Source organism: Lithobates pipiens, unplaced genomic scaffold, assembly GCF_037356315.1.
Source record: "Lithobates pipiens isolate NorthernLeopardFrog02 unplaced genomic scaffold, aLitPip1_a1.2 Scaffold_16, whole genome shotgun sequence".
In the NCBI taxonomy this organism is placed as follows: Eukaryota; Metazoa; Chordata; class Amphibia; order Anura; family Ranidae; genus Lithobates; species Lithobates pipiens.
This window is the reverse complement of record NW_027507748.1, coordinates 494,096,956-494,123,934: the sequence shown is the minus strand read 5'-3', so window position 1 is coordinate 494,123,934 and position 26,979 is coordinate 494,096,956.

Genomic DNA, 26,979 nt, shown 5'->3' with positions numbered 1-26,979 from the left:
TTACCAGTCCTTATAAAAACTTTTGTGGACCAAGCAGGTTGTGTGTTAGTGTTTAGCAGACTGTGCGTCAGTCCCTATACCGCTGAAGGACTGCTGCAGTATAGGGCAGCGGTCAGCAGTGGTGCACGTCAACCCTATCTATTGTGGACCGATAGCGGTCCTTACAGAACAGCAGACTGTACCGCACTCAAGCCTATGTACCGTAGCACCCTATACCAAGTTACCAGTCCTTATAAGAACTTTTGTGGACCAAGCAGGTTGTGTATTAGTGTTTAGCAGACTGTACGTCAGTCCCTATACCGCTGAAGGACTGCTGCAGTATAGGGCAGCGGTCAGCAGTGGTGCACGTCAACCCTATGTATTGTGGACCGATAGCGGTCCTTACAGAACAGCAGACTGTAACGCACTCAGGCCTATGTACCGTAGCACCCTATACCAAGTTACCAGTCCTTATAAGAACTTTTGTGGACCAAGCAGGTTGTGTGTTAGTGATTAGCAGACTGTACGTCAGTCCCTATACCAATGAAGGACTGCTGCAGTATAGGGCAGCGGTCAGCAGTAGTGCACGGCAACCCTATGTATTGTGGACCGATAGCGGTCCTTACAGAACAGCAGACTGTACTGCACTCAGGCCTATGTACCGTAGCACCCTATACCAAGTTACCAGTCCTTATAAAAACTTTTGTGGACCAAGCAGGTTGTGTGTTAGTGTTTAGCAGACTGTGCGTCAGTCCCTATACCGCTGAAGGACTGCTGCAGTATAGGGCAGCGGTCAGCAGTAGTGCACGGCAACCCTATGTATTGTGGACCGATAGCGGTCCTTACAGAACAGCAGACTGTAACGCACTCAGGCCTATGTACCGTAGCACCCTATACCAAGTTACCAGTCCTTATAAGAACTTTTGTGGACCAAGCAGGTTGTGTGTTAGTGATTAGCAGACTGTACGTCAGTCCCTATACCAATGAAGGACTGCTGCAGTATAGGGCAGCGGTCAGCAGTAGTGCACGGCAACCCTATGTATTGTGGACCGATAGCGGTCCTTACAGAACAGCAGACTGTACCGCACCCAAGCCTATGTACCGTAGCACCCTAGACAGACCAAGTTACCAGTCCTGATAAAGAGCTTTGTGGAACAAGTGAGTTGTGAATGATTAGCAGACTGCAGCAGAAGGGCAGCAGTCAAGTATAATATTCTTTCTATATTTGGAAGAAAGAATATTATACGTGTACAAGCCTATTACCGTACCACTGATACCAGTCCTGAAAAGAACCTTTGTGGAACTAATAGTAACAGCAAGTCTTTAAAATTATCCTCACTGCCTGACACACTGCTTCCTGCCTGTCCCTATACAAATTGGCAAAAAAGAGTAGGCTGGAACGATTAGCTGGAACAGCTCTTTTGTGGACCTGATAGTAACAGCTAATGATGATGATGATGATGATGATGAAGAAAGACTAATCTGGCTGAGCTGTCCCTAAAATAGCAGCATACAGCGCTCTGTCCCTTTATCTAAACTGACAAAAGAAACTCAGGCTGCTGACCTAACACCTATACCAGTCCTGAAAAGAACTTTTGTGTACCAAATAGCTAGCGTTTTCTCTGTCCCTACTCCACACAGGATCCTTTCCCTACAGTGACAGAAGAAAGAATGTAAAATGGCCACCGGATCGGGTGTATTTATAGGTTAGGGGGAATGTCCAAGTGTCCATGAGCTGTCATGTCTCAATTGGTTGTCCTGTAACACATGATAAACGTGTCACGAAAGGTTAAAGTTCTTGTATACATTAAACACGTAAGTCCGCCGGGGCGAACGACGGAAAAAGGCGTTCGAACCCGCGGACGGCGAAAGTCGGAAATTCGCCGCGAAACGACCGCCGGGCGAACCGTTCGGCCATCACTACACACGATCAGACTGTCCAACGGAAATTTGAAGCGGAGGTCCGCCGGACTTTCCAAACGAGTGGACCTGCCCACACACAACCGGACTTTTCCGGCGGACTAGGTCCACCGGACTATGGCGGGAGTCCGCCGTACTTTTGAAAATGAACGGACTTACCCACACACGGAGGAAAGTCCGTTCATTTTGAACACAGCTCCAGGTAGCCGGGACCAGCGAAGGAAGTCAATGTTGCCGCCTTCAGTGGCAAGATTGACACGTCGCTGGCCCCGTCACCTGGTATGGACTTAAAGGGGAAGCCCTGCGCTGAAAAAATGGCATGGGGGTCCCCCCCAAAGTCAATATAAGACCCTTATCCGAGCACGCAGCCCGGCCGGTCAGGAAAGGGGGTGGGGACGAGCGAGCAGCCCCCCACCCCAAAGCACCTTATCCCCATGTTGATGAGGACAAGGGCTTCTTCCCGACATCCCTGGCCGTTGGTTGTTGGGGTTTGCGGGCAGGGGGCTTATCGGAATCCGGGAGCCCCCTTTAATAAGGGGGCCCACAGAGACCGGCCCCCCACCCTATGTGAATGAGTATGGGGTACAATGTACCCCTACCCATTCACCGTGGAAAAAAAACAAAAAAACACAAGGGTTTAAAATCATTTATTGCACAGCTCCGAGGGTCTTCTTCCGTCTTGGGGGTCTTCTCGCTGGACTCCTCCTCTATCTTCTGCTAGCTCTTTTACTAGCAGAGGAGCCCAGCTTTCTTCTTCGTCGCCGCCCGGGGGTCTTCTTCCGACTTCGGGGGTCTTGTCCCCCTCTTCAGTTTTTCTTGCCGGGCCTCTGCTTTCTTCTTTTAGCTCTTTTATTAGCAGTGGCCCAGTCTTCTGTCGCCACCTCTTCTTCCGACTTCGGGGGTCTTGTTCCCCTCTTCGGTTCTTCTTGCTGGGCCTCCACTCCTTCTTCCAGCTCTTTACTGGCGGTGGCCCAGTCTTCTGTTGCTGCTGTCGTCGCCGCCTTCGCTTTTTCTATTTTTCTTCCTTGAGATGTTGACTCAACACTGTCTCTGGTCATAATGACAGGGATGTGTTGTGCGGTGACTTATATAGGGACAATGGGCGGGGTCATTGGGTGATGTCCCTTCCCATTTTGATGTCACAGTCCCAGCATCCTCGCTCGTCCCTACCCCCTTTCCTGACCGGCCAGGCTGCGTGCTCGGATAAGGGTCTTATATGGAACTTGGGTAGGGGGGGGGCCCACGCCATTTCTTCGGCGTAGGGCTTCCCCTTTAAGGCCATACCAGGTGACGGGGCCAGTGAAGTGTCAATCTCGTCGCCGGAGGCGGCGACATTGGCTTCCTTCGCTAGTCCCGGCTACCTGGAGCCGCGTTCAAAATGAACAGACTTTCTTCCATGTGCGGGAAAGTCCGTTAATTTCAAAAGTCCGGCGGACTAGCACACACACGGCCGGACTCGCAGTATGGCCGACTATTTTTGAGTCAAAACTACTTTCTAAGTCCGCCAGACTTTTGGGGAAAAAAAGTCCGCCAGAGCCCACACATGGGCGAATTGTCCGCCGGACTCTGGTCAGCCGGACCAAGTCCGCCGGATTCTGGTCCGCCGTATAGTTTGATCGTGTGTACGCAGAATGAGATTGAAGACATTGGGGGTTATTTACGAAAGGCAAATCCACTTTACACTGCAAGTGCACTTGAAAGTGCACTGAAAGTGCACTTGGAAGTGGAGTCGCTCTAAATCTAAGGGGTAGATCTGCAATGAGTGGAAGCTCTGCTGATTTTATCATCCAATAATATGCAAGCTAAAATGCTGTTTTTTATTTCACTTGCATGTCCTCCTCAGATCTACAGCAATTTTACTTCCAAGTGCACTTTCAGTGCACTTTCAAGTGCACTTGCATTGCAAAGTGGATTTTCCTTCAGTAAATAACCCTCCCTGTGTCATGTAGTGAAGGGAGGCCAGACTGGAGATATAATGTTTGATTTGCTCTTCGTAGCATTGTAGTTGTAACATTGATAAATTAGTGGTCAAATTGTAGAGGGTTGCTTAATAATCATAGTGTCAGCTATCTTTGGTGGTAGAATGTTTTTAGTTCTGTCCTTGGCTGTTGTAGTAAGGGTGTACAGTTTGACCCATTGCTTGTGTGGGGCATTAGCTAGGGATCTGCTACAATGATTGCTCTATTTGTAGAAACTGTGTCGGCATCTGGCTAAGCTGGCCTTGACTTTGTCTAGGCAAAGTGATTGAGGAAACTCCACATAAGCAATCTTTTTGTGGAAATCTGTAAGAATCAGAGGCACCCAGGCCTCAAGTATTTAGAAAGATAATTTAAATGGCGCCATTTTGGTCTTGTGGCTTGAAAACAGAAGAGGGGGTTGGAGGATATTAGTGGAAAAGTATAATAACAGTTAATGGGAGAATGAAGGTAGAAAAAAAAAACGCAAGTGTGTAGCTATAGTCGGGTTAAGAAATACTGTACCTTTCAAAGACCCTGAACCATACCTAACAGTAGGCAGGGGAAGCCTTTGTGAGGGAAAGTGTCAGAACATGGGTCAAGGGGCTTCTGCTTAGCTGATTTATCAACATTTATAAAAGTTGAAACCTTGCGAGTTAAGGGAAAAGAAGAAGGAGGATTGTACAAAAAGAGGGATTTCCAACACAGAGGAGTCTAATAGTCTATGAAAGAGGGATGCTGTGCTTAATTCATCAATTTTTAGACCCTAGCAGACATTTTAACTATTAAATAGGCAAAGAGAAGATTGCTGGATATTGAGTTTTAAGGAGGTCAGCCCCTGGGCTATGGGAAAGGTAACTTAGTCCCCCACTGGACTGGGTATATAAAGACCAGTTTCACAGGTGAGTAGCACCATATTACCAGCTGTGTAAAGCCTTGTACACACGATCGGAGAATCCGTCGGAATGAGTCCTATCGGACAGTGTTGTCGGATAATCCGGCTGTGTGTGGTATGCATCGGAATGTTTCCGTCGGAATATTCGTCAGACAAAAATTTCCAACTTGTTGGAAATATTTCCCGACCAACTGGTTTGATCGGACATACTCCGATCATGTGTAGAGAATTTTGATCGGACCAAGTGCCACGCATGCTCAGATCAAATTCCTACATCAAAGCTATTGGCTACTAGCCTGAATGTAGTCCCATCGTAATGAAATTACGTCATCACGTTCTGAAAGATCGGATTTTTCGACAACTTAGTCCAACCGTGTGTATGCAACAGTTTCGGACAAGATCCGACTGACAAAATCCGACGGGCAAAATGCGACGGATTTGGTTGTCGAAATCTCCGACCGTGTGTGCAGGGGCTTAGACTGTCTCATGATGGAAAAGACAGCTTTGAGGGGGAAACTTTAGTGCAGTTAAGAACAGGACAAAAGGTCAATTGTAGGATCAATAAAAACAAAGGTTAAACAAGAATACCCAATTGCAATATAATAAACCAACTGGTCAGTAATGTAATCACGACAGCTAAAATATCAAAGACTGGTCCAGATTTTCTTGTAAACTGGGACAAAGGCAGAATGCCTCTCCAGTGAAATTTCCTCAACAACCAGAGGTTCCACTTTCACCAAAGAATATTATCCAGCAGTGTGAAAAAGGGAGCAAAACATTGCATTTACTCCCAACTGGGAATGTAATGCTCTGTGGAGACCCAGCTGAGTACTGTGCCAGACATCTAGAGTGGATATGAAGTTGCTCCCACTCACCCTATACAATTAACTAGGAGAAAACATTTAAGCATTTATACTTAACTTATTTTCCAATATGGAGGCACTTTGCCATTTACTGCACCTTCTTAATAGTCAGTACCAATATTATCCAATATGATATTGTACTATTGAGTATTAGGAGCCCATGGTGCTCTATAGCCAATTTTTGATAATTGTTTGTAGTATTTTGGAGGCTCTCTACCCATCTCAGAGGGGTGGTGTTATTATCAATTAATACATTGTTCTGGGTTATACCCATTTGTGTTTTTTTGTAACATAACAGTTTTTATGTAATTCTAATAAATGACTATACAAGTTTTAAATACGTTAGCAGCACAAGCACTACAAGTTTTCAAATCACAAGAAAGCACAAATTTGAAACAACTTAGCAGAGGACCCACACAGGGCGCCGAAGTAGGGAATCCCCCTCACATGTCACCTTTATACAAAGAATTATCTTTTTCCCTCACACAGGGGTTTGCTACAGTGGGGAGAACACGTATTTGATACACTGATGATTTTGCAGGTTTTTCTACTTACAAAGCATGTAGAGGTCTGTAACTTTTATCATAGGTACTCTTCAACTGTGAGAGATGGAATCTAAAGCAACAATCCAGAAAACCACATTGTATGATTTTTTTAAAATGTATTTGCATTTTATTGCATGACATAAGTATTTGATCACCTACCAACCAGTAAGAATTCCGTCTCTCACAGACCTGTTATTTTTTCTTTAAGAAGCTCTCCTGTTCTCCACTCATTACCTGTATTAACTGCACCTGTTTGAACTTGTTACCTGTATAAAAGACACCTATCCACACACTCAATCAAACAGACTCCAACCTCTCCACAATGGCCAAAACCAGAGAGCTGTGTACCTATTCAAGGCTGGGATGGGCAACAGGACAATAGACAAGCAGCTTGGTGAAAAGGCAACAACTGTTGTCTCAATTATTAGAAAATGGAAGAAGTTCAAGATGACCATCAATCCCCCTCAGCCTGGGGCTCCATGCAAGATCTTGCCTCGTGGGGCATCAGTGATCAGGAGGAAGGTGAGGGATCAGCCCAGAACTACATGGCAGGACCTGGTCAATGACCTGAAGAGAGCTGGGACCACAGTCTCAAAGAAAATCATTAGTAACACACTACGCCGTCATGGATTACAATTCTGCAGCACACACAAGGTCCCACTGCTCAAGTCAGTTAAAGGCCTGTATGAAGTTTGCCAATGGCCATCTAGATGATCCAGAGGAGGAATTGGACAAGGTCATGTGGTCTGATGAGACAAAAATCAAGCTTTTAGGTCTAAATTCCACTCGCCATGTTTGGAGGAAGAAGAAGGATGAGTACAACCCCAATAACACCATCCCAAACTTGAAGCCTGGAGGTGGAAACATCAGTCTTTGGGGCTGCTTTTCTGCAAAAGGGACAGGACGACTGCACCATATTGAGGGAAGGATGGATGGGGCCATGTATCACGAGATCTTGGTCAACAATCTCCTTCCCTCTGCAAGTGCATTGAAGATGGGTCGTGGCTAGGTCTTCCAGCATGACAACAACCCGAAACACACAGCCAAGGGAACTAAGGAGTGGCTTCGTAAGAAGCATCTCAAGGTCTTGGAGTGACCTAGCCAGTCTCTAGACCTGAATCCAATAGAAAATCGTTTTAGGAAGCTGAAAGTCCGTATTGTCCAGCGACAGCCCCAAAACCTGAAGGATCTGGAGAAGGTCTGTATGGAGGAGTGGGCCAAAATCCCTGCTGCAGTGTGTGAAAACCTAGTCAAGAACTACAGGAAATGTATGATCTCTGTACTTGCAAACAAAGGTTTCTGTACCAAATATTAAGTTATGCTTTTCTGATGTATCAAATACTTATGTCATGCAATAAAATGCAAAATAATTACTTAAAAATCATACAATGTGATTTTCTGGATTTTTGTTTTAGATTCCATCTCTCACAGTTGAAGAGTACCTATGATAAAAATTACAGACCTCTATATGCTTTAGGTAGGAAAACCGCCAAAATCAGGGGTGTATCAAATACTTGTTCTCCCCACTGTATATAAGGAACACAGCCCCCCTGGAGTCATGAGACAGGGTACATTGGACCCTTTCATGACACGGGGGACTGTTTCTAATCCCCCATCAGAAATGCCCCTAGTCGTGACTCCACAGAACTAAGTGTCATCAATTTAACCCTTCGATCGCTAACACAGGATGAAACCCACCCTTTAAAATTGGGCCTCGGCTTCTGTCCATTAAATATTATTGATAAATATGAGACCATCAAGGACCAGTATTTATTTATTAGAAACCGTAATTACAAATATCCTTTTGATGCCCATAGAGTTATGCCACGTACACACATACAACACAATAGGAAATTCGTCCAGCAAAAGAACGATGAGAGCTTTTGGCCGGAAAATGCAAACGTGTGTATGCTCCATCGGACTTTTGCTGGGCGAATTCCCACCAGCAAAAGATTGAGAGCAGGTTCTCAATTTCTCGGTCAGAAAAAGTTTTCGATCGGAAATTCCGATCGCCTCGGAAACAATTCGATGCATGCTCGGAAGCATTGAACTTCATTTTCTCAGCTCATCGTAGTGTTGAACGTCACCGCATTCTTGATGGTTGAAAGTTCAGCAAACTTTTGTGTGACCGTGTGTATGCAGAATTCTGTCGGAAAAACCATCCAAGATTTTTCAGACGGAAAATCCGCTCATGTGTGTATGCAGCATTAGAGTCAAAAGAGACAAGCAACTTACGGAAAATATGAAGGGTTTTACTATGTAGGACTTCCACGTGCTTATTGATCTCATTCTCCTTTTATAGGAGAGTGAATCTGACCCTGAAGGTGATGATTCATCACTATCTTCCGAAATGGAACCCATGGTACATAAATTCTAGGCTAAGTCTCTGAGATTTCCAGACTTAACAACTAATCCATATGTATGGGCCTTCATAACAGCTACTATCAGTGATATTAAACATACTCGATTTTCTCCCTTAACCAAAAATGTAACACTTACACAGATTATTGACCTAAACACTCTCAAAAACAGGCTGAATATAGTTATTAAGCCCTCCGACAAGAGGGGGGAACGTGGTAGTGATGATGCAACTATGAATGTATGTGTCTTCAAATACTGTCCAATAGGGAATGGTATCACATCATCACTCCTACACATACAGTACAATATACAAATGAATTTAAGGGGTTAATCGGCAATTGACCAAAACACCTACACATATCTTAATGTCCAGTTCCCATGTGAGGCCATCTTTTATGCCCTGTCTAAAGTTCACAAAACCATATTGAAACCACAAGGAAGGCCAATCTTTTCAGGAATAGGTGCCTTATGTGAAAATACTAGCAATTTCATTTTTTTCTAATGCCGTGTGTCATTAGTTTGCCATCATATATTTAGGCCACCTTGGATTTGCTCAAACATATAGAGGGCAGTAATATACCTCCAGGTGCCCTGTTACTCACACTAGATGTGGAAGCTCTTTATTCGAGTATGTACATGCGAAGGGAGACCAGATAGTCTGTTCCTTCCTGATGGAGCAACCACATATGCAATGGAAATTTAATGAATTCCTTTTGCAGTTATTATAAAATATACTAACTCATGATTGGTTTATATTTATGGGGTCCCATTACCTCCAGGTGTAGGGCACCATTGTTTGCACCTGGGGTGGTAGGAACGTGACCTGTGGCATACAGATGTCTTGGTGGAGTATATGAGTCATGTTTTATGTTGGTACAGGATCATTGACGATATTTTTGTTATATTGACTGACACGGCAGAGGAACTCCATACATTTGTTGAACTTATATATGACAATACTTTCAATTTTAGATTTACCCTATCATTTGATCGCCACAAGATTACCTTTCTGGACCTTGAGATATTTGTGGATTCTGATCAATGTTTGGCCGCTGACCTTCATTGAAAACAGACAGCAGGCAATACACTGCTGCAAGTGGATAGTTCCCATCCATATACACGTATTCGTAGTATACCATATGCGCAGTATCTGCACTTGAATCAAAACTGTAACCTATTTAAAGACTTTAGCAGCTAAATTGCAGTCCCATCTACTACTCAGAGGATATAGTAAATCGTTACTTCAAAAGGCATATAATTGAGGCTTGCAGCAGTGTAGGAATACCCTACTATATAAACCCAGACGTAGACGTAAAAATACCATAATGGTGAGATTCATAACCCAATATTCAACACTAGGGATGAGCTTGATGTTCGGGTCGACTCGAACATCAGGTGTTCGCTCATTCCACGATTAATGAACATTTTGGGGCGTTCGTGGGAAATTCGAGCGCCCGCGGAATGCCCCATAATGCAATGCGAAATTGCAGTGCATTGCTATATGATGATTGGCGAAAGCATGCACCTGACCTGCATGCTTTGACCAATCCCAGCTCCCTCTGCTAAGAAAGCCATAATTGGTCAAAGGCAGGGTGTCTTTGGCCAATCATGGCTCAGGGGGACTAAGTCCACGTCCCACGCTACATAAGACTGCCTGCACGGCAGCCCTGTGTAGTGTTGTTGGTGTGGCTGGAGACATAGCTTGATTTAGATTTTAGCAGGCAGGTTATTCAATTAGTGGCAGTGTATTATATATATATATAGCACTGACCCCCAAAGGAGCTGCTGGTTTTATTGGGCTTACCGTCACCTTCTTGACCTCGTCTCTGTCTAGGGGTTCCCGTGGTAGATTTCCCAAAGAAATGTAGAAACTGACACTGAATCTTCTTTTGGGTTATTTATTTGAAGTAGAAACAGAATCTCTCAGTTTAGTGTAGAGGGCTAGGAGGAAGTTCAGGTACTTTGGACTGCCAAAAATGTAAAGTCTTTTATAGTAGAAATCCAGAGAATAACCGTTTCACAGCTGGATTTTCACAACCCCCGGAGAGACCTCCTCTCACTAGGCCTAGCAGCCAGTAGGGTGTTAAGTAAAGTAAAGTCTCTGCCACAGACTTGAGTGTAGAATTCTTGAGAAAAAGTCTCTGCCACAGACTTGAGCGTAGAATACATGAGAAAAAATCTCTGCCATAGACTTGAGCGTAACTGAGGGACATAGACAAATATATAGAGCTACGAGTATCTCTCAGCTGATCTGGTGATACCGTATGAGTGTAGATCCATGAAGTGTCCTTCAACTGAGCCTCCAGGCTTCTTGTGCATGGCCTTCTCCTGAAGTGTCCTCCCCTGGATGCTTCTCCAGTTGCTGGGCCTCTCCTTAGATGAGACGGCACCGGACCACCCTTGAATCACCAGGCCCCGATTTCCATTCAGGCCTGTCCCTGCAGTTGCTTCGCCTCGGGCTATCCAGCCCCGAGACTTGGAAATGCATGGGCCAGGAGGGCCATGGGGGCTGGACAGGAGGACCAGAACCAAACAGATAGAAAAATCTTCTAGAACAGAACCACGTAGCACATGATGTCAGTACCTTAAATACCACCTCCCATGAACAGGAAAACACTCACACTAGGCTGGTTCTGAGAAAAACGTGTCACTCAATACACCCAGCTAAACTGCATTCTCACACTTGCCGGCAATGACAGCGACACCTGCAAGGAGAACCCAGTGCAACCCAGCTGGACTGATACAGTCAATCTAAAAAAAATAAAAAAAATATAATATATATATCTATCTATATATATATATATATATATACTCTTTATCCAGTCAGTGTAGCCTAGAGATTTACATTCTACAGTGCATTCCGTGGTGTACTATTTCTAATCTACCTCATGCAGTGTATTTGATATATATATACACTCAGTCTAGTATAAATATATATAATCTACATCCAGTCAGTGTAGCCTAGAGATCTACATTCTACAGTGCATTCCGTGATGGACTATTTCTAATCTACTTCAGGCAGTGTATTTGATATATATATATATATTGTGGCAGCACGCAGGTAAAGTCACCTGGTTGTATCCAGGATGGGAAATATGTGTGCCCTAGATTCAGGCTTTATGCAGACTTTTACAATTAGAGGGGAAGAGTTAATGAGCCCAGCTGAAGTAAGTGGGCTCATTAAGACCTCTACAAAAAACCCCAGCATGCTTAGGGAGATGCTCCATCCTGGAACCAGTTTTGTGTTGTATAGACTGGGGAGTGTGACACCTATTCTGTGCGGTGAGTTAACGCCTGTGTGGCAAACCTCTACAACAGAGACAGGGACTGGTGCAGCACAAGGCTGCACTCAGTTGTTAGATAGGGAATCTAAGTGTGTAATTAGAAGTCAAGCTGACCAGGATTTATTTTCATGTTTTATTTTTGTTTGGCTGTTATATGTTTCAATGCATGTGGCATAAATAAACCGCATCTTTTGTTTTTTTGCACCTACAACGCTGTCTGCTGTGCCTGATTTTGTGTTGTGAACCCATCCAGGGGGTCACACACACCCGCTGCCGAGCTAACCCCTCACAATATATATATTTCTGGATCATACATCACGGGACACAGGAGCTTCATTACATAGTGGGTTATATAGGCACCTCTGGTGATTGGACACTGGTTGACCCCAATTAAGGAGAATTCCTCCCCTATATAACCCCTCCCATATGGGAGGCACCTCAGTTTTTTCGCCAGTGTCTATGGTGGTTGGTCACGTAAAACTTTAGCTCTGTACAGGTCCCTGCGGGGTCCTAAGAACTACAACAAACCGGATCCATACCCCGGGCCGATATTTGACTCCCAAGATGGTATGGTACCCGGGCCTCATCAGCCAAAGAAACGAGGTTTGGCCTGTAAGTCCTCTCCTATTGGAAGACTGGGCTCTGGGAAAACCAGACTTGGTGTACTGTTTACACAGAGCGCACAAAAGTTTCTGGCAGAGTCTTTTACATGGTCCAGGTAGGAGGCTCTTCCGAGAAAGAGCCCCAGATAAACCTGAAGGTTGGCTAACACTGCCTGCCGTGATGGGTGAAGGCTGGAATTTGTCTGTTTCAGCAATTCCTGTGGCGAGGACAGGTAAGGGAAGTTAATCCTATATATATAATTATATGTTGGATTTCTTCAATTTTGAGTAGTTGTATGTCTTACCTGGTTTCCACCACTAGAGGGAGTAAGAGCAGCCTGATGCATACTTACATGCCTTTCAGTACACACGCTCAGTGAAGCCTGGTTCTCCAGCTGTCTCACGTCTCCACTGCAGTCCCTGCCGCAACAAGGTAATGCAGGGGTCCCACGTAGTCTGGGGGTCCCACGCAGCTCCGGTGGAGTTCTCCTTTCCCCCCCTGGATTCCACGGGCCTCGTGCGCGTTCCCGGCCTAATGGAGGAAGGGGGAGTGTGGTTGTGAGCCGTGCACATCAGTGTGCATGGCGCTTTACTGCGCAGGCGCCAGGTGGCAAATTTAAAAAGCCCAGAGCATCAGGGGGCTGTAAGTGGAGACACAGGAGCTGTGGGCAGTAAGCATCCCAGGAGATTGGATCCAGGCAAACCTTAGACACCTACTCAGCATCAGGTTGTGCAGTTTAAGCATATATATTTATTGTGAGACTTTGAGCACAACAGTGATTGCACTTGTACTAGTACCTCTGCTTTGTAGCTTAGGACTATGTCTCCTCGTAAGAGGGTCTCAGGGGGAGGTAACAAAGGCACTGGTAAATCACCGCCTAGGTCCAGGGGTTCTAAAAGTGCCTGTAAGTTGCCATCCCCCCTGCAAGACTGGAGCCAGCCTCTCAGGACGAGTCAGTGCCCCTGTCAGGTTTTGCAGCCTCTCCTAATGTCCGAGTATATGTCACTGAGGACTCCCTTAGGGCTACATTGGAGGGTTTTGAAGGGAGAATAATGAATTTTATTTCTGCTTCCCTGAAAGATAGCAGGAAAATGGGTAGATCCCCTCTGGAGGATGTAGCTGAAAGGCAAAACTTTTCTTCCTCTTCCATGGAAGATTATCACGACAGATGCCAGCCTGACAGGCTGGGGAGCAGTGTTGGAGGAGATGTGCTCGCAGGGGAAATGGTCTGCGATCGAGAGGCTATTGCCCATAAATGTCTTGGAGATCCGGGCAGTTTATATGGCTCTCATAAAGTGGTCTTACAGACTACGAGGTCTCCCTGTTGGGGTTCAGTCCGACAATGCCACAGCAGTGGCTTATATCAATCACCAGGGCGGTACCAGGAGTCTGGTTGCGCAAAAAGAGGTGAATTGCATACTTGTCTGAGCAGAAAAGCATGTTCCGTGTCTTTCTGCAGTCTTCATTCCAGGAGTGGAAAATTGGCAGGCGGATTTTCTGAGCTGCTAGCAGTTGTACCCAGGAGAATGGGCTCTGCACCCCGACGTGTTTCGGAACATATGTCACAGATGGGGTACTCCAGACGTAGATCTGTTTGCATCCAGGTTCAACAGGAAACTGGACAATTTTGTGTCAAAGACAAGAGATGCACTTGCTCAGGGGTCAGATGCTCTGACAGTTGCCTGGGATCAGTACAATCTGATCTATGCCTTCCCCCCGAGCCCGCTTCTGTCTCGGTTCCTGGGAAAAGTCAAGAGGGAGACAAAATCAGTCCTTTTAGTGGCCCCGGCTTGGCCCAGGCGACCGTAGTATGCAGAGATCATGAAGTTGGCAGTAGGCAGGCCATGGATCCTTTCTCTCTGGCCAGATCTGCTCTCACAGGGTCCAATTTACCATCCTGCTTTACACACTCTGAATTTGACGGTTTGGCTGCTGAGACCCTCATTCTGAGAGACCGTGGCCTCTCGGGGCCAGTCCTTTCTACTCTGGTCAATGCCAGAAATCTGGCCTCCAGACTTATTTATTACAAAATCTGGAGGGCATATGTTTCCTGGTGTGAACTCAGGATATGGCATTCTAGAAAGTATGTCATTAGCAGGATCTTGGCCTTTCTCCAGTCAGGCCTAGAAATGAATTTGGCCATAAGCATTATCAAGGTGCAGATTTCGGCCCTGTCAGTATTTTTTCAGAAGCCGCTTGCATCGCATTCCCTGGTGCGGGCTTTCATCCAGGGGGCCATGCGGATAAGACCGCCAGTCAAACCTCCGGTATGCCCATGGGATCTGAATTTGGTTCTCTCGGCTTTGCAGGGGCAACCATTTGAACCTTTGCATCTGGCTTCATTAGTTCTCTTGACTAAAAAATTGGTTTTCTTGGTAGCCATATCCACGGCTAGAAGAGTATCAGAGCTAGCAGCTCTTTCCAGCAAGGAGTCGTATCTAATTATTCATAAGGACCGGGTGGTCATGCGTCCCAATAGGTCCGTTCTACCTAAGGTGGTTTCGGGATTCCATTTGAATCAAGACGTAATCCTACCATCCTTTTTTCCGGACCCACAGTCCGCAGAAGAAGAATCTTTGCACACTTTGGATGTGGTTAGAGCAATCAGTATATATCTTTCAAGCAACTGCTCAGATAAGTAAAACTGATTGCTTGTTTATTTTGCCGGAAGGCCCTAGGAAGGGCCAGGCGGCATCAAAATCCACTCTCTCAAGGTGGATTAGACAGATTATTTCTCAAGCCTATAGTGTTAAAGGGAAAATCCCTCCTGCAGTTTAGGTCCTCCGGTCCCTGGCGGTCTATAATTCTGATCTGTGTCTCCCTCCCCTCAATCTGAGCATTGCTTTGGGACATCCCACTATGTAATGAAGCTCCTATGTCCCGTGATGTATGATCAAGAAAATGGGATTTTTATATACAGCTTACCTGTAAAATCCTTTTCTTGAGAGTACATCACTGGACACAGTGCTCCCGCCCCTCTTGGGTTTTACATGGTTTCTGATTGCTTTGCTACAAAACTGAGGTGCCTCCCATATGGGAGGGGTTATATAGGGGAGGAATTCTCCTTAATTGGGGTTAACCAGTGTTCAATCACCAGAGGTGCCTATATAACCCACTATGTAATGAAGCTCCTGTGTCCCGTGATGTACTCTCAAGAAAAGGATTTTACAGGTAAACTGTATATAAAAATCCCATTATATATATATATATATATATATATATATATAGCCAGTTTAGTGTATGTATATATATATATATATATATATATATATATATATATATATATATATATATATATATATATATATATATATATATATATATATATATATATATATATATATATATATATATACACATATATACTCTGCAGCAACCAGTGTAGAGTATATATCTACAGTGCAGCCGTAGTGCAGTTGCTACTACTTTTCTGGCATTGTACACAGCACACAATACAATGCCACCATAGTGTGGTTGCTACTACTTTTCTGGTGGTGTACACATTACACAATACAGTGCAACCATAGTGCAGTTACTACATTTCTGGTGGTGTACACATTACACAATACAGTGCAGCTCTAGTGCAGTTGCTACTACTTTTCTTGTGGTGTACACAGCACATAATAGAGTGCAACCGTAGTGTAGTTGCTACTACTTTTCTGGTGGTGTAAACATTACACAATGCAGTGCAGCCGCAGTGCAGTTGCTACTACTTTTCTGGTGGTGTACACAGCACACAATACTGTGCAACCATAGTGCAGTCGCTACTACTTTGCTGGTGGTGTACACAGCACACAATGCAGTGCAACTGTAGTGCAGTTGCTACTACTTTTCTTGTGGTGTACAAAGCACACAATACAGTGCAACCGTAGTGCAGTTGCCACTACTTTTATGTTGGTGTACACAGGACACAATACAGTGTAGTGTTGCCAAACAAAATATACATCATGTCCGGGAGGCCACCAAGGAGAGGCAGATGATCACAGGCCACTAAAAGCGGGAAAGCAGGCTCTGTGTCTACAGTCAACAGTGCTGGTCATGGACATGGTGCGTCCACTGCAGGTGGCTGTGGGGCACACTTTTCCTTTTTTTCTGCTGCTGGGGCAGGGGCAGAAAAATTGGGCCTTTGGTGGTGGTACCACAACACTGTAACCTCCCACAGATACTCTTGCTGGGCGCAGGATCGAGCCCTGCTGTGAAATATTGGATCAAAAATTGTAATTAGATGCCCCTGTTTCATGCCGCTGTTAGAAAGCAAAATTGGACTTTAGGCAGTGGTGGTGGTGCCCTAAACCAAAAATATTGTTGGAAGCTAGCATCATCAAGATTGTGGAGGAATAGAATAGTAAGCATAGGCAGTCTTCAAGGGATCCCAGATCAAAATTCAATCAGTTGCATTAGGTGCCTGTGTCACGTATCTTGTTATTGATTCCGATATGCAGAGGGAGGCCTCCCTTATGATTTTGACTCGCAGCCCCTGGTAGAGCTGGCAGAAGTCACCAGGGTACAGGACAGCATGAGTGCCTGGCAGGATCAACAGCTGATAGGCAGGACTGATGCTCCAGACGCAGCTGAGACACTGGAACAGCAGGTGGGATGCAGCAGAATGGAAGCTGAAGCTAGAAGGCCAGCACTTCACAGGATGCAGGTCGATGGTCCCAGGGATGCGACGCAGGAAGGTCAGACAGGCCGGGTCATGCACAGGAGAGCAGTACTGGAACAGATGCAGAAGGCTGAGGGAAAGTCACTGGACAAGCCGGGTCGGTAACAGACTGATGCAGGTAAGCCAAAGGGTTAGACAGGAGCGAGGTCGTGGGCAGGCCGGGGTCCGGTTCAGGTGGATGGTAGCGGATAGTCACAAGGTAACCCGGTAATTTCAGGAAAAGATCAGGAACACTTGAATCTCTCAGGGAACGCTATAGATCAAGCAGCAAGATTCTCTCAGGGAACGCTATAGATCAAGCAGCAAGATTCCCCTGTCATGACAGAGTTTAAATAGCGCTTCTGGCACCAACAACTGCACGCCTGTGCGCACACAGGCATGGATGCACACGCACAGGCACACTTGCACAGGAATGCTCACAGGCGTGTTTCATGACAGCTTGATAGCTGCTGTTCCAAGGCTGATTCATTTTATGAATGTGAGCCGATCAAAAAGAGTCTGTGGACAGGCGCACTCTTTGATCCCTTACAAGCCCTTCAGCAGCACTGAATGTGTGTTCAGAAAGCATGCTGGATGCAGGACAGGCCAGGAGCTCAATTGTATATTGAGCAAGTTCTGGCCAATGGTCCATCCTCAAGACCCAGTAACCCAGTGTTTTTTCTGTTGGAAAGGTCTCCAAGTCTGCTTTTGCCCCTAGATATTCAGGCACCATGTAATGCAGATGCTTGCAATGGTTGCTTGAACCGATCAGACCTTGGTGCTGAGGACTGAAAAATTGTCCAAAGGCATCGGTCAGCCGGCCACCTTCTCCACCGTTCTTCCTCTGAATGAACGAAGCCTCAGCAACACGTTGTCCAGCACCAGGAAATTGTAACCTCCCAGGGTCTGGAAATGCATTGTACAAACCTTTCTTCAAGGTCTCCTGAAGATGTTTCATCCTCTGCTCCCTCTGCGAAGGCAGGCTGAGTTCTGAAACCTTACCCTTGTAACGTGGATCATGAATGGTTGCCAGCCAGCCAGTAATGATCCCTCTCTTTGATACCGCAAATCCTAAGGTCCTTACACTGCATGGGCTCTCTGATTCTGCAAGCCTGCAAAACTTTCCAGAGACATTCGATTCTGAGTCCTCTGGGTCACTAAGGATCACATGATACGTAACAACCTCTTTCCAGCCACGTACAACTCCTTTGGTTTCTGGGGACTGAAAACCATCCCTTGAAGACTGCTGCTGAGTGTTATCCACCACGTCCATGCTGACACAATCCTCCTCCTTATCCTCCTCTTCTTCCTGTGTGTTTGGTGGGCCTGCAGAAATAATATCTGGATAAAAGGGGCCCTGAGAGGTAAGTAAATCCTCCTCTTCCTCCCACTGTTCTGCCTCATGTGCCCTGTCCATTATTCCATGAAGTGTGTGCTCCAACAGGGAGACAAGAGGGACAGTATCACTAATGTGTGCATTGTGTCTGCTCACCATCCTAGTAGCCTTCTCAAATGGTGACAGGTCAGTGCATGCATCCTTGATCAGTTGCCACTGGCGTGGCGAAAAGAGGCCAAGCTCCCTTCACTCTGTCATGGTGCCATACTCACACATGTACTCATTGATGGCCCTCTGCTGCATGTGCAGCCACTGCAGCATTGCCAACATTGAGTTTCACCTGGTGGACATGTCAAAAATGAGGCGGTTGGTGGGAAAGTTTTATCCTCTTTGAATGTCAGCCATCCGTGCACTGGCATTGTATGACCGGGCAGAAATGACCACAGACTTTTCTGGCCTGCCTCAGGAGATCTTGTAAATCTGGTACCTGCTCAAAAAATGCTGCACCACCAATTTCAGGAGGTGTGCAAAACATGGAACATGAGTCAAGTGTCCCTGTGGGAGGGCGAAGAGAAGGTTGGTGCCATTGTCGCATACAACCATTCCTGGCTGAAGGTGGCATGGCGTTATCCACCTCTGAGCCTGCCCCTGCAGAGTTGACAGAATCTCTGCCCCAGTGGGGCTCCTGTCCCCTAAGCAGTAGTTTAACCTTATACCATGCAGAGGCTTCTTTACTGTACGAGCGGCAAGGATGTGGAATTCCTTTCAGCAGGCGGTGGTCTCAGCAGGGGGCACCGATAGTTTCAAGAAACTATTGTATAAGCACCTGAACGACCGCAACATACATGGCATCCAATATGGGGACACTTTGCAGTTTACTGCACCTTCATAAAAGTCACTACCCCCTGCTCCCAATATTGTTCATCATATTTATTTTGCTTATAGTGAGATGCTTGTCTATTAGTGTTGGAGTTAAGTTTGGGGTTAACAATGAAGCTATCCCATGTAAAACTAACTATATATATATATATATATATATATATATATATATATATATATATATAGATAGATAGATAGATATAGATATATATATAGTTAGTAATCTGTTCCACTAGATTATTCATCCTACTTTTTGTGCACTAGGAATTCCCGGGGGGGGGGGGGGCATGTTCGGAAAGGACAGGCAAGATATGTATGATAGATCCACCTAAGTCAATAGGGCCAAGTTGCCATGCTTTACAAATAATAGCATTGGCAAAAAATGAATTCTACAGATGACATTTCTGGGGTGAGTGAGGTCATTAGATCCTGGTCCTAGGGCCCTGTACACCCAGTCCATCTCAGTGTTCTCTGCTGGGGTATTTCCAAACAGACTGCTGAAGATTCCTAGGACCATCTCACGCAGGTGCACAGGATGGGTAGTCTCTGGGAGCCCCCTTATGCACATATTACCCATTTTATTACGGTCTACTCGGTACTTTATCTGAAGTTGCAAGCTGACTAGGTGAGGGATTGTCCTTGGAACTGTAATTTTTCCATGTGAACAGAGAAAACCCTCCTTACTGGGAATATAGTGGAGGAGTTATATAATAGAATAACCCCTGTGCTCCCTAAATCACATCTATTGCATAACCCTCAAGATGTAAATGAAAACAAAGTAACACAGTGTGGATATTATATACAGTTGTTTAAATGAGCACTGTAGATGCGTTTATATTAATAGATGGTAGCGCTACACTTATTTTGATTCATTCACAATGAAGCAATTGCCGTAAGTCTGCCAGCAGCGTGTCAGGGGCACAGTGAGTCAGATCTGCCAGTGCAATGGGAGGGTCTGTGTCAAATTGAGAGGTCCAAGGTCCTTAGATCCTTGTTGAAAGGCAACGCCGGTCAGGGGTCTTTCAGTATAGAACCTCCCAGTCGGTGTGCTCTGGCGAGGGTGTGCCTATTGAGCAGGTCCTTCTTGTGGAGGCAGCATGGATCAGTGCCATCTTGACCAGGAACTGGTGTGTTTCAGTTGGACATTGTGTAGAGAAGAATCTGTTGATCCCAGGTGCAGAGGTGTCTCTCTTCTACTCTTGGGCATTCTTGCCTTTAGACATGAATTATCTATGGACTTCAGTGCTCACTATGAGTGTTCCAAGCATCCATTTTTGAGAAGGCAAAGCAGAAGCTCCTGAAATTCATTCAAGCAGCCATGCTCCAGACATGCCCCGCTTGTGAAACTTTTATGTGTGATTTCAGTTTTTCTTACTCATATAATTTTTTTAGTATTGTTAATTTAACTGTGGGAGTATATTGTATATCTATACTGGTTTATGAAAGATGTTTAACTTTCAGCTAAGGAATACATTTATTTATTTTTTGTGAATTTGTAAATTTTGTGAAACAGCATGTAGGAATTTATTTTTCCACAAAGTGTCATCCTTAATGAGAAGGAAATTAGATTAGAAAAACATATTCAACAAAGTACAATGCATTTAAATATCTGCAGTATGGGTTTCATTTAATACTTAACTGGAATCAAACCAAGTAAGTTATTGTTTTTTCCTTAAGCAAAAAATAGACTATAACCAAATTACAGTATGTATAAAGACTTCATAGTCTTCATAGACATCATATTTTCTTGGATTCCCTAACGATGTGATCAACAGCTGCACACATGATTGCTGCCATAAATTATAATACATTTCCAAAATAGTTTCGTTATTTTTTTTTTATTACAGATTTATTTATTTATTAAAAAAAAAAAAAGCCATACATTTTGTTCAATGCCTGCATTATAGTTTAAGCTTTATTTTGGGCCTTACATGCATGTGAAATAAAAGTTATTTGTTTTTGATAAACCATTGTCTCTGAGATAGAAAGTGATGAGAAATCCAACATTTAATAGTCACCATAACAGGAATATATGCACAATCTTAATTTAATTTAATTTATTCACTTGTCCCAGGGACAATGGTCTAATAGTGGAATTATTCTCGCTTTACAGAAATTTGCTCTAACTTCCTGTTATGAGTGAAAAAACATGATGGAGTTTTTCACTATTCTCTACTCTATCCAAGCTAAGATTTGGATTTAAAAACACTTTAAAGCAAAGTTCAAGCTGTGGTCACAATGTTGTCTATACAATATATATAGTATCTCACAAAGGTGAGTACACCCCTCACATTTTTGTAAATATTTTATTATATCTTTTCATGTGACAACACTGAAGAAATGACACTTTGCAGCAATGTAAAGCAGTGAGTGTGCAGTTTGTATGATAGTGTAAATATGTTGTCCCCTCAAAATAACTCAACACACTGATTAATGTATAAATCTCTGGCAACAAAAGTGTATGCACCCTACACTGAGTGTATACTAAGTGAAAATGTCCAGTTGGGCCCAAAGTGCCAATATTTTGTGTGGTCACCATTATTTTCCAGCGCCTTAACCCTCTTGAGCATGGAGTTCACCAGAGCTTCACAGGAGTCCTTTTCCACCCCTCCATGATGACATCACGGAGCTTTCGTATGTTAGAGACCTTGTGCTTCTCCACCTTCCATTTGAGGATGCCTCACAGATGCTCAATAAGGTTTAGGTCTGCAGACATGCTTGGCCAGTCCATTAACTTTACCTTTAGCTTCTTTAGTAAGGCATTGGTCATCTTGGAGGTGTGTTTGGGGTCCTTGAAATACTGCCCTGTGGCCCAATCTCCTCAGGGGGGATCAAGCTCTGCTTCAGTATGTCACAGTACATGTTTGCTTTTATCGTTCGCTCAATGAACTGTAGCTCCCCAGTGCCTGTAACACTCATGCAGCTCCAGACCATGTCACTCCCACCACCATGCTTGATGGTAGGCAAGAAACACTTGTCTTTGTACTCCTCACCTGGTTGTCACACACGGTTGACAACATTTGAACCAAATAACTTTATTTTAGTCTCATCAAACCACAGGACATGGTTCCAGTAATCCATGTTCTTAGTCTGCTTGTCTTCAGCAAACTGTTTGCGGGCTCTCTTGTGCATCATCTTTAGAAGACTGTTGTCTTTTTAACATTGTATGCACCTCTTTTTCTAATAAAAAGTGATTATAAAAAAAAAAAAATCTCTAAAATAACCCTTTGCAGCTTCTTATTGCAACACCAGCCTAGTACTCCTGGAACCATACTTTAAGATAACAGTACTATAATCCACATTCCTATTATCACATTTCAAGCAAATAAAAGGTAATATTGCACATTTTATTCTTCATATTGCCTATAAGGCACAATACATTAACCACTTAAGGACCACCGCATGGCAATGTACGTCAACAGAATGGCATGTACAGGCACAAGCACGTACATGTACGTGCTTGCCTTCCAGCGGGTGGGGGGTCAGACCCCCTCTCGCTGGATGCGGCAGTCCGTTTCGCTTCAGGAGTGATTCGGGATGAGGGGATGGCCATCCCCTCTCGATCGCTACTGGCGAATGAGAAGCTTCCCCCGCTGTGTATAGTAAACACAGACCGGGAGGAAGTGATGTCATTCTCCTCGGGGCGGTCTTTTTGACCGGACTGCGAGGAGAAGAGAGAAAGTAAGTGTGCACCAACACTACACTGACATGTAGGCACACATAGGCACACAAACCTCCCCGATCACCCCCCCGATCGCCCCCCCCATCCCCCCGCCCCCCCCTCCCAGTCACAGTGTCACTGATTGCAGTGATCATTTATTTTCTGATCACTGCATTTAGTGTCAGTTGTAAAAGTAAAAACTGTCAGGGCAGTTAGTTTTAGGTCCAGGGTAGCCCCCTCCCACCCCCCAATAAAGGTTTAACCCCCTGATTGCCCCTAGAGTTAACCCTTTCACCCCCTTTTGCCAGTGTCACTAAGCAATCGTTTTTCTGATCGCTGCATTAGTGTCACTAGTGCCACTAGGTAGCTAGTTATTTTTTTAGGTTCACCACCAGGTTTTTATAGCGCTAAGTACCCCCATATACTACCCAATAATGGTTTTAACTCCCCGATTGACCCTAGTTAACCCTTTCACCAGCGATCACCGTATAAGTGCTACTGGTGACGCTGGTTAGCCAGTTAGTTATTTAGGTTCCCCGTCAGGTTTTTATATAGCGCCAGGGACCCCCATATACTACCTAATACATATTTTAACCCCCTGATTGCCCCTAGTTAACCCTTTCACCAGTGATCACCGTATAAGTGTTACGGGTGACTCTGGTTAGTTAGTTTGCTTTTTATAGCATCAGGGCACCCACCATTTATTAACCAATAAAGGTTTAACCCCCTGATCACCCGGCGTCCCCAGCAGTTTAGGGTTCCAAAAAAACGCATTGTTAGCGGGATCAGCCCAGATACCTGCTGGCACCTGCGTTTTGCCCCTCCGTCCAGCCCACCCAAGTGCAGTATCGATCGATCACTGTCACTTACAAAACACTAAACACATAACTGCAGCGTTCGCAGAGTCAGGCCTGATCCCTGCGATCGCTAACAGTTTTTTTTTTGGTAGCGTTTTATATTTAAATCCTGAAGGCGGTGCTTGGTTTTCGGGGTCCCGTACGTGGCTAGACTCCCAAAAAGTCCCCCACATGTGGTATCCCCGTACTCGGGAGAAGCAGCAGAATTTATTTTGGGGTGTAATTTCACTTATGCCCATAGCATGTGTGAGCAATATATCATATATCAAATAGCTTGGGGTGTCTACTTTCCAAAATGGGGTAATTTGGGGGGGGGGTTGTGCTATTTTGGCATTTTAATGGCCTTCGAAACTGTGATAGGTAGTGAGGAGTGAAATCAAAAATTTGCACCCTAATGCCGCGTACACACGAGCAAATTGTCTGGCGTACTTAGTCCGGCAAACAATCCGGCGGATAGTCTGGTGGACTTTCTACCAAACGGACTTGGCCACACACGGACACACAGAAAGTCCGGCGTTTGCTAGCGCGATGACGTACAGCACATACGACGGGACTAGAAAAAGGAAGTTCAATAGCCAGTAGCCAATAGCTTCCTTTTTCGTACTTGCTTCTGAGCATGCGTCATTCTTAGTCCGCCGTACTAGCATACTGATGAACGTATTGTCCACTGAAACCCAAGTACGACGGGAAGATTTGAGTGCAAAAATACTTTCTTAGTCCGCCGGACTTCGTGCTGGAAAAGTCCGCTGAAGCCCACACACGATCGAATTGTCCGCTGAAATGCGTTTCGGCGGACTAAGTACGCCGGACAATCTGATCGTGTATACGCGGCATTAGAAATCCTGAAGGCAGTGATTGGATTTCGGGGTGCAGTACACGGCTAGACTCCCAAAAAGTCCCACATATGTGGTATCCCCATACTCAGGAGAAGCAGCAGAATATATTTTGGGGTGCAATTCCACATATAACTATGGCATGTGTAAGCAATATATCATTTAGTGACAACTTTTTGTAAACTTTTTTTTTGTGTCATTATTCAATCACTTGGGACAAAAAAAATATTCAATGGGCTCAACATGCCCCTCAGCAATTTACTTGGGGTGTCTACTTTCCAAAATGGGGTCATTTGGGGGGGGGTTTGTGTTATTTTGGCATTTTATGGCCTTCGAAACTGTGATAGGTAGTGAAGAGTGAAATCAAAAATTTGCACCCTTAGAGATCCTGAAGGCAGTGATTGGTTTTCGGGGTGATGTACGCGGCTAGACTCCCAAAAAGTCCCACATATGTGGTATCCCCGTACTCAGGAGAAGCAGCAGAATATATTTCGGGGTGCAATTCCACATATAACTATGGCATGTGTGAGCAATATATCATTTAGTGACAACTTTTTGTAAATTTTTTTTTTTTGTGTGTCATTATTCAATCACTAAAAAAAAATATTCAATGGGCTCAACATGCCCCTCAGCAATTTCCTTGGGGTGTCTACTTTCCAAAATGGGGTCATTTGGGGGGGGGGGGTTGTACTGCCCTGCCATTTTAGCACCTCAAGAAATGAGATAGGCAGTCATAAATTAAAAGCTGTGTAAATTCCAGAAAATGTACTCTAGTTTGTAGACACTATAACTTTTGCGAAAACCAATAAATATACGCTTATTGACATTTTTTTTACTAAAGACATGTGGCTGAATAAATTTTGCCCTAAATGTATGACTAAAATTGAGTTTATTTGATTTTTCTTATAACAATAATTAGAAAATATAATTTTTTCTCGAAATTTTCGGTCTTTTTCCATTTATATCGCAAAAAGTCAAAATCGCAGAGGCAATCAAATACCATCAAAAGAAAGCTCTATTTGTGGGAAGAAAAGGACACAAATTTTGTTTGGATACAACATTGCATGACCAGTTAAAGCAGTGCAGTGCGAAATTGTAAAAAGACCTCTGGCTGACAATTGGTCCGGGGCTGAAGTGGTTAATAATAATCACAGTCATCATAAGTAATTTTTTGACATCATCATCATTAAAAAGATGTATGCTCAATTATGAATTAAATAATAAATATACACACAATGCGATAGTGTTATGTTCCTATCTGCATTATTAAACATACATTTGTATTGATTTTAAAGAGTTTTCTGGTATATTCAGTGTATTATTTTTTTCCAAAAAGTTTTTATTGTTTTATAAAGAGATTGGAATACATAAAATAGAAGCCATATAACATTCAGATGTTACAGAAAGTTATCAAGTAACACGTTTTTATATAGCGTAGTGATGAACCAAAATAACATAGAACCATTGATAGGTAAAATAGCGTATAAGACTCAGCTCTGATTTTTTTAAAGAGTATAATGTATGTTAGATAAGGAGTAAAAGGAAATTAAAAGTGCCTGTAGGATCGCTCTGTAGTTCCCCTTAAGATCGGGGTATAATCTATACTAATGAGTCTATTGATGTTCTGCTTAGCTTAAGTCGAAAAGAACATCTGTATAACTATGAAAATAGAGGAGTGAAAGGGAGGGAAGGTAGGATGGATTCTCACATCCTACTAGGGATACGTACACAGTGGGGAGGGGAGGGGGGGCAAGGGAAAGAAAAGGGTGGTGGTGAGATTTACAGGGAGAGAGAAAAGTTGGAAAGGAAATATAGGTAGGGATAGGGATAGGGGTACTCCGCTGCTCGCCGTCCATGAAGTTTGGTCTATGTATCAGTACCGACCATGCCTCCCTCTTCCTAACTTGTGAGGAAACATGTGTCATTAGGGGGTTCTACCTATTCAGTGTATTATAATGTTCTGTCCTGAAGAAGTGGATTTTATCTGTGAAACTTGCTGAAAGAAAAAGAAAGAATGCTTTGCCAAGGGGTTCATATACAATTGTGTACATTATATAAATATAATATGTAAAAGCTGTATTGCAGGAACATATTAGGTCCTTGATAGCATTACGTGTCCCTTCTCTTAGCCCTTGTACACACGGTCGAACATTCCGATGGAAAATGTCCAATCGGACCGTATTGTTGGATAATCTGTCCGTGTGTGGGCTTCATCTGACTTTTTCCGTCTGAATGTCTGACCAACAAAGTTTGAGAGCTGGATATAAAAATTTTCCGACAACATGATCCGATCGTACTTTTTCCGATCATTTGTAGAGAATTCCGATCGGACAAAGTGCCACACATGCTCAGATCAAATTCCTAAA